The sequence below is a fragment of the Diabrotica virgifera genome, chromosome 10, assembly GCF_917563875.1.
Source record: "Diabrotica virgifera virgifera chromosome 10, PGI_DIABVI_V3a".
NCBI classification, from domain to species: domain Eukaryota; kingdom Metazoa; phylum Arthropoda; class Insecta; order Coleoptera; family Chrysomelidae; genus Diabrotica; species Diabrotica virgifera.
In genome coordinates this window covers 152,610,279-152,620,764 of record NC_065452.1, presented here as the reverse complement: position 1 = coordinate 152,620,764, position 10,486 = coordinate 152,610,279, and positions in this window count along the sequence as shown.

Genomic DNA, 10,486 nt, shown 5'->3' with positions numbered 1-10,486 from the left:
GACACAATTTTAAAAAGACAGCAACATAAAGTCCTAATTTTTCACTGGGGAAATTAGTCTTTTCGACTAAAATGCAAATGGAACAGAACAGGGGCCCTGAGGCCTGAGCTAAGCTTTGACCCCCGAGACCTTAACATAAAGATTTAAATTATTAGTTAGGAAATTAGTTATTTCGGCGTAACAAAACCTAAAATGCCATTGGAAGAGGGGACCCGGGATAAGCTGGGGCCCCCGAGACCTTTCTTCTTCTTGCAGTACCGTCTCCTATCGGAGGTTGGCTACCATCACAGCAATCTTAACTTTGTTGGCTGCAGCTGTGAACAACTGTATTGAACTGCACCCATACCACTCCCTTAAATTTCGCAACCAGGAAATCCTCCTACGTCCCACATTTCTCTTTCCCGAGATTTTTCCTTGGATTATGAGTCTTAGCAAAGATTACTTTTCTCCTCTCATTATGTGGCCTAGATATTCCAGTTTTTTCGTTTGTATGGTTTTTATGACTTCGCATTCCTTCCCCATCTTCAGCAAAACATCTTGATTTGTTACTCTTTCTGTCCATGGTATTTTCCACATTCTCCTGTAACACCACATCTCGAATGCCTCAGTGTTTTTGATGTTTATCTTTTTCAGTGTCCAAGCTTCCATGCCGGACAGCAGAACGGAGAAAACATAGCACCTTAACATTCTCGTTCTTAAGTTTATATTTATGTCCCGGCTGCATAGGAACTATTTCATTTTGACAAACAATTGTCTCGCTATCTCTATTCGCCTCTTGATTTCTCTTGTCTGGTCATTAGTATCAGTGAAGCAAACCCCTAAATATTTGTATAGGACGTAACTCTTTCAACTGGATGATTATTTTTTATGGTTAAATTCACATTGGTGTATAGCTTCTTTGTTACAATCATGAATTTAGTCTTTTTGATGTTCAGTTTTAGACCATACTTATTAGTGGCAGGCATATTTTGTATTAATATTAAGGCAAAAACCATACGATTAGCTATCTAATGAGTGGAGTTAAAGAGAAGAGTCTGTTTAGTGCAGGCACGTAGCGACCATTCTTTGAATCATGTCACATGAGTCTAAAAGTAGATACGCAGTCTAAAGATTTCAAGGATGGAAAAGCGGATCAAAAGGAAAAATATGAAAGATAGTGACAAAGGAACCAAAAAGAAAGCTTCAAACGTCAAAACTAAACTAAATTTTTATATTGAGCAACCCAAACCATCTACCAGCTCAAACCGAGAATCAGAAGAAACTGTTGAGTGCCCAGGATGTGGGCAGTCATTTTTTAATGCCAATTGGATTCAAGGTGGAATATGTGCAGAACGATGGCATGAGGCCTGTTTAGCGTATGAAGAAAGCGGACCTTTCGTTTGCGACCATTGTAAGACTCTTAATAACTAGTGCGTACTTTTACCCTAACTCATTCGTACTTTTAGCCTCCCCGGAGCTCAAGAGTACGCAAATGACACTTTTTGAAAATATTTTTTACAGGGATGTTTTTTTGTTTAAACATAATATGATTTTATTGTTACTTAATAAATAAAGATCTATATTCAACAAATATGGTATCGTTATGTCTTTCTTCCCCCAAGTTACAACCCAAAATAAACTAAGTTCATACTAATCTTACCCTCCTTTTGAGTCATAAGTCCCATATTATAAGGCATAAGGTCCTTCTTTTATACTAAATAAGTCTTATTAATACAGTCGAACCCGTTTATAACCTTCGTGCCAAGCAAAAATATTCCTATTTCCTATAACGGGAATATTCTAATAACCGATCTGACCGATCATTGACAGCCAGTACCAGTACCTAGAAACGTTTCGGGACCTCAAAATTGTATTCCTTAAACCGGGATATTCCTAAAATCGGTATTCTAATAAGCGGGTTCGACTGTATACGACCACAAACGGTCCAGCAAACGACCACAGATTTCCAACGAAATACAGCTTCTACTATCAGATATCAGAAACCCATGATTGTAAAAGGGTCCCCTACACGTCAGTATCTATAAAATTTATAAGAAAAATCCAACAACATTTCAGATTTTGTATCAGGATAACAGAAACGTGTGAAGATAGTAAGATTCTCGAGCGAATCCACACAATCCTCGCAATTTAACAAACTCGTCAAAACATTCAGAATTTCAAATTTTGTATCAGGATAGCAGAAACGCATTGAGATCGATCCGTGTCAAGTAGTCAACCGGCCGAATCCAACCAAAACCCATCAAAACACTGAGAATTTCAGATCTTGTATCAGGATAGCAGAAACGCAAGGAATTCAATTCTTGATCCGTGGCGCATCGAGTACGTCAGTCTCTCCGCCCAATAGTTTGGACACGCACACAAAATGGTGGCTTGACAAAATTGTAATTTTCAAAAATATTTTAAACTGATAGGCTTTTATATAAAAATATTAATATTTTATAGTAACTATAATATTATCTAACGTAATAAATTTCGTTTATTTTTAGATTATTCAAATAATAATTTAATTTTTGTATTAACTAGCGTCGCCACCTGTCATCAGAAGTTAAAAGTTTTGTTGTAAGTGTAGCAATAGTTAGTTAACAAATAAATTAATGTCAAACTGCAGCCAAATTTTATTCTTAAACAGCTTATTTAGTTTATATAAATTATTAAATTAATGACCAAAAGATATTTATAATAAATTATATCTTACTTTTAATTTAATATATAGTCTGACCTTGCGCCATCTATAAGATAGATGGCAAAGATGCCAAACTAGAAATGAAGGAAACTGTAACGGGTCTGAAAGGTATTGAGGACTACAATTTTCGCCAAACACCATTTTGCGGCTGCAGCCAAATTTTATTCTTAAACAACTTATTTAGTTTATATAAATTATTAAATTAGCGACCAAATGATATTTATAATAAATGATATTTTATTACAATAATAATCTAATTTTTGTATTAACTATAGTTGCCATCTGTCATCAGGAGCTCAAAGTTTTGTTGTAAGTGTAGAAATAGTTAGTTAACAAATAAAATAATGTCAAATTGCATCCAAATTTTATTCAACAGCTTATTTAGTTTATATAAATTATTAAATTAATGACCAAATGATATTTATAATAAATTATATTTTATTTTTAATTTAATATTTAGTCTGACCTTGCGCCATCTATAAGATAGATGGCAAAGATGCCAAACTAGAAATGAAGGAAACTGTAACGGTTCGGAAAGGAATGAGGACTAGAATAATTTTTGACAAACACCATTTTGTAGGCGTGTCGAAAGTATAGTAACCATCGCATGGACTGACGTGTAATACCAGGAGTAAATTTCACGACTGCTCCTCGCATTTCTGCTATCCTGATACAAAATCGAGCCATTGTCGAGATTCGGAATGAATGGACAGGATAGATAGACATGGTATATGGGGATAAATGGACAATATCCCATATCCATATAACAGGTGTTGCGTATATAAATTCTTCTTCTTGTAGTTCCTTCTCCTATCAGAGTTTGGCTATCATCACAGCTATCCGTGCCTTATTGACGGCGGCTCTGAAGATCTACTGAGCTGCAACTATACCTCTCTCTAAGTTTCTCAGCCAGGAAATTCTTCATCTACCTATGGATCTTTTCCCCTTAATTTTGCCCTGCATTATGAGCCTTAATATCTCATATTTCGCACCTCAGTAATAGTAATGTGGCCCAAATATTCCAGCTTTCTTGTTTTGAAGTTCTTTATCAGCTCGCAATCCTTTTGCAGCCTTTTCTTAACACTTCTGCATTCGTAATCGTAACGTAACTCGTTGGATCCAAGGTATTTTCAAAATCCTTTTATAGCACCACATCTCAAATGCTTCCAACTTCTTTATGTTGTCTACTTTCAATGTCCAGCTTTCCATTTAATACAACAAAGTCGACAACACGTATCTAGCATCTTAAGTCTCTTATTCTCAGCTCCAGAGGAAGCCCATTTAACAAACATTTTTTTCATTTTTATACATGCTTTTCTTGCAATTTCTTCGATACGTGCCCTGATTTCTCTACCTTGGTCGTTGTTTTCTGTTACCCAGGTTCCCAGATATTTGTAGTTATTCACTCTTTTTACTTGTTTTCCCTCGATATCTAGCCTTCCTATTGTGTGTGTGTTGCTTAGAAATAATCATGAACTTGGTTTTCTTAACGTTCATTTGTAGTCCATATTCGAGCTGTGGGTATACAGAAGAATTCTGAAAATATCGTGGACAGAACACGTCACAAACAAAGAGATTCTGAAAAAGATGAATAAAGAAATGGAAATCTTTAATACCATCAAAACAAGAAAATTGGAATATCTCGGACATATTTACACGCGGAGAGAGACATCTTGCTCCAATTGATTATGCAGGGAAATATTCAAGGAAAAAGAAGCATAGGGAGATGCAGAATATCGTGGCTGGGCAACCTGAGAGAATGGTACGGATGTACATCAAATGAACTTTTCAGAGTAGCCGTCTCAAAAATACGAATAGCTATGATGATTACCGACCTCCGTCGCGGATACGAGACTTAGAAGTAGTATAAATTTTATACTGACTTGATGTAATCTATCTACTAATCGTTGCAGTGCTTCTAGACTGCCTCCAAAAATAGCTGTGTCGTCTGCGAATCTTGTTATTCAAGATTTTTCCGTTTATTGATATACTTACCCTGTTCTTCCTCTGATATTGCTTCCTTAAAAATAGCTTCGCCGTACAGATTACATATCAATGGAGACAGCACGCAACCCTGTGTAACACCTCTTTTGATTTCTACGGTTTCCGTTTCGACATTTTCGATTTTAACCTCTGCTTTTTGGTTCCAGTACAGATCGACAATAACCCGTATATCTCGACTGCCCACATTCTTTTCTTTTAAAAGTTCTATGAGTTTCTGATGTCGTACTCTATCAAAAGCCTTTTGATAATCTATAAAGCAGACATAGAGATTTTGGTTCATATCTAGTTGTCTTTGTGCGAGAACGTTAAAAGCGAACAATATAGTTGCATACGGGTAATATGATCGGTCATATTACCCGTATGCACGCCAATAATGAATATAAAATTCTTAATTGCAAGTCAAAAAATTCGCAATAACTATCTCTTAAAACCTACCAAATTTTATTTTCATATCTCAACCGGTTTTAGGGCAATAAAATAAATCGTCAGTTTGTAAAAAAAAATCAACATCCCGTATCTCGTAAATGAAGCATTTGCGGACATAAGTTTATAAAGCAAACGGTCATTATTTTATCATGCAGAATTGCCCCTTAAAGTTTGTCCCACTTATTTACAAACAACCTATACTGATGAAGAACATGACTAGTTGTTAAAGTACATAACTTTTGTATTATCCAACATAAGATCAATCATCGATTATGGATGTGTTTTGTATGGTTCAGCAGCTAAGTATATCTTGGGAAAAATAGATGTGTTTCAAAATACAATATTACGTATTTGCCTGGGTACTATGAAGTCAACTCCAACCAATTCGTTATATGTTGAATCTCTTGAATTTCCATTGAGATATAGAAGACAATATCTTAGTCAAAAATTTCTGATTAATATTTGTCATAGAATGATCTAAACAAACAGTGGAAACAAGAATATTATGAATATAGTCAACACTCCAAGTCACAATATGCACTGATACAACCCACAATCCCGAGTGAATTTTGGTTTAAAAATTACTCTGTCCCACGTAGATACATTACATCTATTATCAGAATGAGATCTGGACACGCGTGTTATCCAGCCCATCTAGCAAAACTTAGAATTTTAAGTTCCAATTTATGTGAAGATTGTCAAAAAGAAGCAGATTTAAACCATATTTTCTTTGAATGTACAAAATATATACAACAAACTGATGACTTAATAAAAAATTTAATCAAACATAAAATCCTTCCTCCCTATAACATTTGCTACCTTTTGTCATTAAATAATAAAGCCTATATGACTATTTAACAGAATTTATTTCAAAAAGTAACCTTCACTTGTGAGCACAATTAAACTAGTAACCTTTGTTTTACCCCTGTCAAGTCCTTTTTACTTAAAGGACGTAAGTATTTGTAATGAAATAATACTCGATGTAAAATACTTTATTTTAAAGAATTATGCACATGGTTTCCATTTTCTATCGCAGTATTAAGTATGTGACAGCTGTCGTTCAGATGACAGTAGTACCAACCTACATTCATGGTTAAGGGAGTTTTACACGAACATAACACCTCCTCCCTTGACCATGAATTACAAAAGTTAACTAGAAGTAAAAGTACTTACAAATTCAGTCTGGTAACAGGTTTCCTTACTCTAGTGGAACGCCTTAAAATGGGTTCCTCAGTTTCAGTTTGAGCCCCAGGTACACTATTCGAACTTTCCATATTGTTTGAAATTTCGGATTCATCAGTAATCACTTCGGTAGGTGGTGGTGAGACACTGTGCTCTGGAATTGATGCCTCCCTCGGAATCAAATTGTGAGTAATGGTATCCGGAATGTAACATGTTGGATTATTTTGAGATGGAGTATATTCCCCAATTTGCCGTATTTGGTCTACATGACGTTTCCATGTTCTACCATCATCTAACTGAATTAAATAATGCAATAACCCTAATCTGAGTACAATAATGCCAAATTGCCATTTAGAATGAAAATAATCCCTCACGGAAACCCTAGTTCCTATATCAAAGTTTCTTAGACTCATATCAGTATAGGTAACTCTATCACTACATGAAGGTTTAAGTAAATCTAATCTATTCCTTATTTGTCTTCCTAACATAAGTTCTGAGGGACTTTTACCTGTAACTGTATGTGGGCTTCTGCGGTATTGCATAAGTAGCTTACATAATTCAAACTCCCTGTCATTTCCCTCACTTCGCATAGCCCTTAAACATTTTTTTAGTATTTGGACATATCTCTCTCCCTGTCCATTAGTTGCAGGATGGTAGGGTGCAGTAAATTTTTGTGTAATTCCATTATCTTTCATAAAAGTTCTAAACTCATGAGAGTCAAATTGTCTACCATTGTCTGTAACAAAAACTTTAGGAATACCAAAAGTTGTAAAAATTTTTCGGCAAATTTCAATAGTAGTTTTTGTAGTAGCATTTTTTGTAAAATTAATTTCAGGCCATTTACTGAAGGAATCTACCAATATAAAATAATAACCTCCATTGAAAGGTCCAGCGTAATCAGCATGCACTCGTTCAAAACAAAATTTTGGTGGCTCCCATATATGAGAATTATCTTTAATTGGGTTGTTCTTGTGCTTATTGCACTCTAAACAATTTTTACAAAGTGACTCAATATCCTGGTCTATGTGAGGCCACCAGCAATAACTACGAGCTAAAGATTTCATTCTAACTATTCCAAAATGTGCAGTATGTAATTCTGTCAAAATTTTATTTCTCAATTTAGTAGGTATAACTACTCTTTGTCCTCTCATAATAACATCAGATTGTAATGAAAATTCAGCTTGATTTATATTGAAGCTAAATCGTTTATCAACAGGTTTTCCTGTTTTTAACCCAACAAGTAATTTTTTTAAGGTATGATCATTTTTTGTATGAAAAGCTAGATCTCTAATATTTGTAGGCAAAGTTTCAATTTGATTTATTTCAAAAATATCTGGCTCATCATGTGTGAAATTTTGTTCTGATTTTATAGGTAGACGTGAAAGTGCGTCAGCATTGAGATGAGAATCTGTATTTTTGTAACGAATGTCATAATTCAAACCTTGTAAGAAAATTGCATAATGTTGCATTCTTGTTGCACTTAAAACTGGTAGGCTTTTATCAGGTGCAAAAATTTGAACTAACGGTTTATGATCAGTGAGCAAAGTAAATTTCCTAGCACATAAATAATTGTAAAATTTTTTTACTCCAAAAATTATGCTGTAAGCTTCTTTGTCTATTTGTGAGTACCTTTGCTGTGTAGTAGTAAGAGTTTGAGAAGCAAACTGTAAGGGTCTCTCTGTACCATCTGAAAAGATATGTGAAAGTACTGCACCTACCCCATAGGGTGATGCATCAGTTGCTAGGACTAATGGTAAATTTGGGTCATAGTGACATAAAACATTTCTAGAACAAATGAGTTTTTTTGCTTTGTCAAACGCAGTTTGACAAGTATTCGACCATTTAAAATTGACATTCTTTTTAAGTAAATTATTTAATGGTTGTAAAATTGTAGAAGTATCTTTTAAAAAACGTCTGTAATAATTAATTAGGCCACAGAAACTCCGAACTTGAGTTCTGTTTGTAGGTATTGGAGCATTTGCAATTGCAGTTACCTTATCTGCACTAGTAGACACACCCGTTTTACTCATCTTATATCCACAGTAGTCAATCTCGTCTTTGAAAAATTCGCTTTTATCCAAATTTATATGTAAATTATGTTCAGATAATTTCTTTAAAACTTGTTCAAGTCTTTGTAAATGTAAGGTATTATTTGGAGCTGTAATTCTTATATCATCCTGAAATATTGAAATACCATCTATTCCTTGTAGCATTTGCTCCATTAAACGTTGCCATTTGGCAGGAGCACTAGCAATTCCAAACATTAATCGATTTGGTTGAAATAAACCTTTATGGGTGTTTAATGTAAGTAAATGTTTCATTTCATCTTTTATTGGCAAGTGTAAGTAAGCTTTCGTAATATCTATTTTTGTATATTTGTCCCCACCTGCTAATTGGGAAAGTAGGTCATCTGGTGTAGGTAAAGGGTATTCATCCACTTCAATGCAAGGGTTTAATGTGATTTTAAAATCACCACAAATGCGTATGTCCCCATTTTGTTTAACTACAGGAACAATAGGAGTTGCCCAGTCCGAAAATGCTACTTTCTTTAAGACTCCCTGATTTACTAAGGACTCTAATTCTGCCTCAACTTTAGGGCGTAATGCAAAAGCTACAGGACGGGCCTTACAAAATTTTGCTTTAGTACCAGGTTTTAGATAAATTTCAGCCTCTAACCCTTTTATTTCACCAACTGACTTTTCAAATAAATGTTTATATTTATCTAACAAAGTTGCAATTTCAAAATTTTCATGTAGAATTGTATTTACCTGATGTAAATTGATTTCCAGAGCATGTATCCACTCTCGACCAACCAGTGAGTAGCCATCACCATCCACCACATACAACTTTAGAGTGTGCTTTAATTCCTGGTGCTCAACCTCCACTGAAACTAAACCTAAAACATTCAAATTATTTTTGCAGTATGTAGTTAATTTAACATCCGATTTTTGTAATTGTAATGCAGGAAAATATTTTTCAAATATATTTTTATTTATGATTGTAACAGCAGCGCCAGAATCAATTTCAAAATTTAAAATATTACCATTCACTTTTAAATTTATAAAAAATTTATCTTTGCAATTTCCAGCATTTACTTCTAAGACCTCTTGAGCAGAGTTTACTGAATTTACTTGCCTGTGTGAATTTTGTTGTGCCTTTAAACAAACTTTTTGAATGTGTCCGACGTTTTTACAAAAGTTACAGATTAAATGCTTTTTATTACATTTATCGGCTAAATGCGAGGTGTCTCCGCATCTATAACAAGCCCTATTACGGTTATTTGACATTGTAAAAGTATTATTAGGAGAGCTACTATGATTATTTACTGTATTATTATCATTAAATTTACTAGTGTTTGTATTTTTATGAAAACTTTTTGCTTTCGCATTTAAAACATTTATACTAGCCTGATTGTAATTATTGTTGTGAGAAAATTGATTACTATCCTTTTCTGAAGTTTCCATGCTTGCTGCAATTTCTACGGCTCGGTCCAAGTCCAATCCCTTTGTTTCTAATAGTCTGGCTTGAATCCTCTTTGACTGTAAACCAAAAACAAACTGATTTCGTATAGCACTTTTTAAATATGTGGAAAAGTTGCAGTTTATGGCAAGTTTCTGTAGAGAATGTAGGTATTCTTGTATACTTTCGCCTTCTGCTTGTCTTTTTGATTGAAAGCTAAATATTTCAGCAATTTCAAGTGGTGCAGGGTTGTAAAAATTATCCATTAACTTAACTGTATCCTCATATGACTTGTCTTCAGGGACCTCTGAAGCTAGTTTATCGCACAGTGTATCGTATGCTTCCGACCCCATGTAATGTAGTAAATAGGGCAATTTCATTTCCTCTGGAATTTTAAAAACTTTGTATGCTCCTTCCAGCCGTTTTACCCACCTGGACCATTTTGTAGCTGTCTGGTTAAAAGGTTCAACGGAAAACTGGAATGTAGAAACTTGTGTAGACATTACTGGAGCTGTAGCAGGTGCAACTATCGCAGTTGTAGTCGAGGAACTCGTGTTTGTACCGGCTGTAGTTGGAACGTTGTAGTTGATGTAGTGTCTGTAATATTTGTATCCATTATCCTCGTCGCCAAATGTCAAGTCCTTTTTACTTAAAGGACGTAAGTATTTGTAATGAAATAATACTCGATGTAAAATACTTTATTTTAAAGAATTAGGGTAGAATACCCAGTGA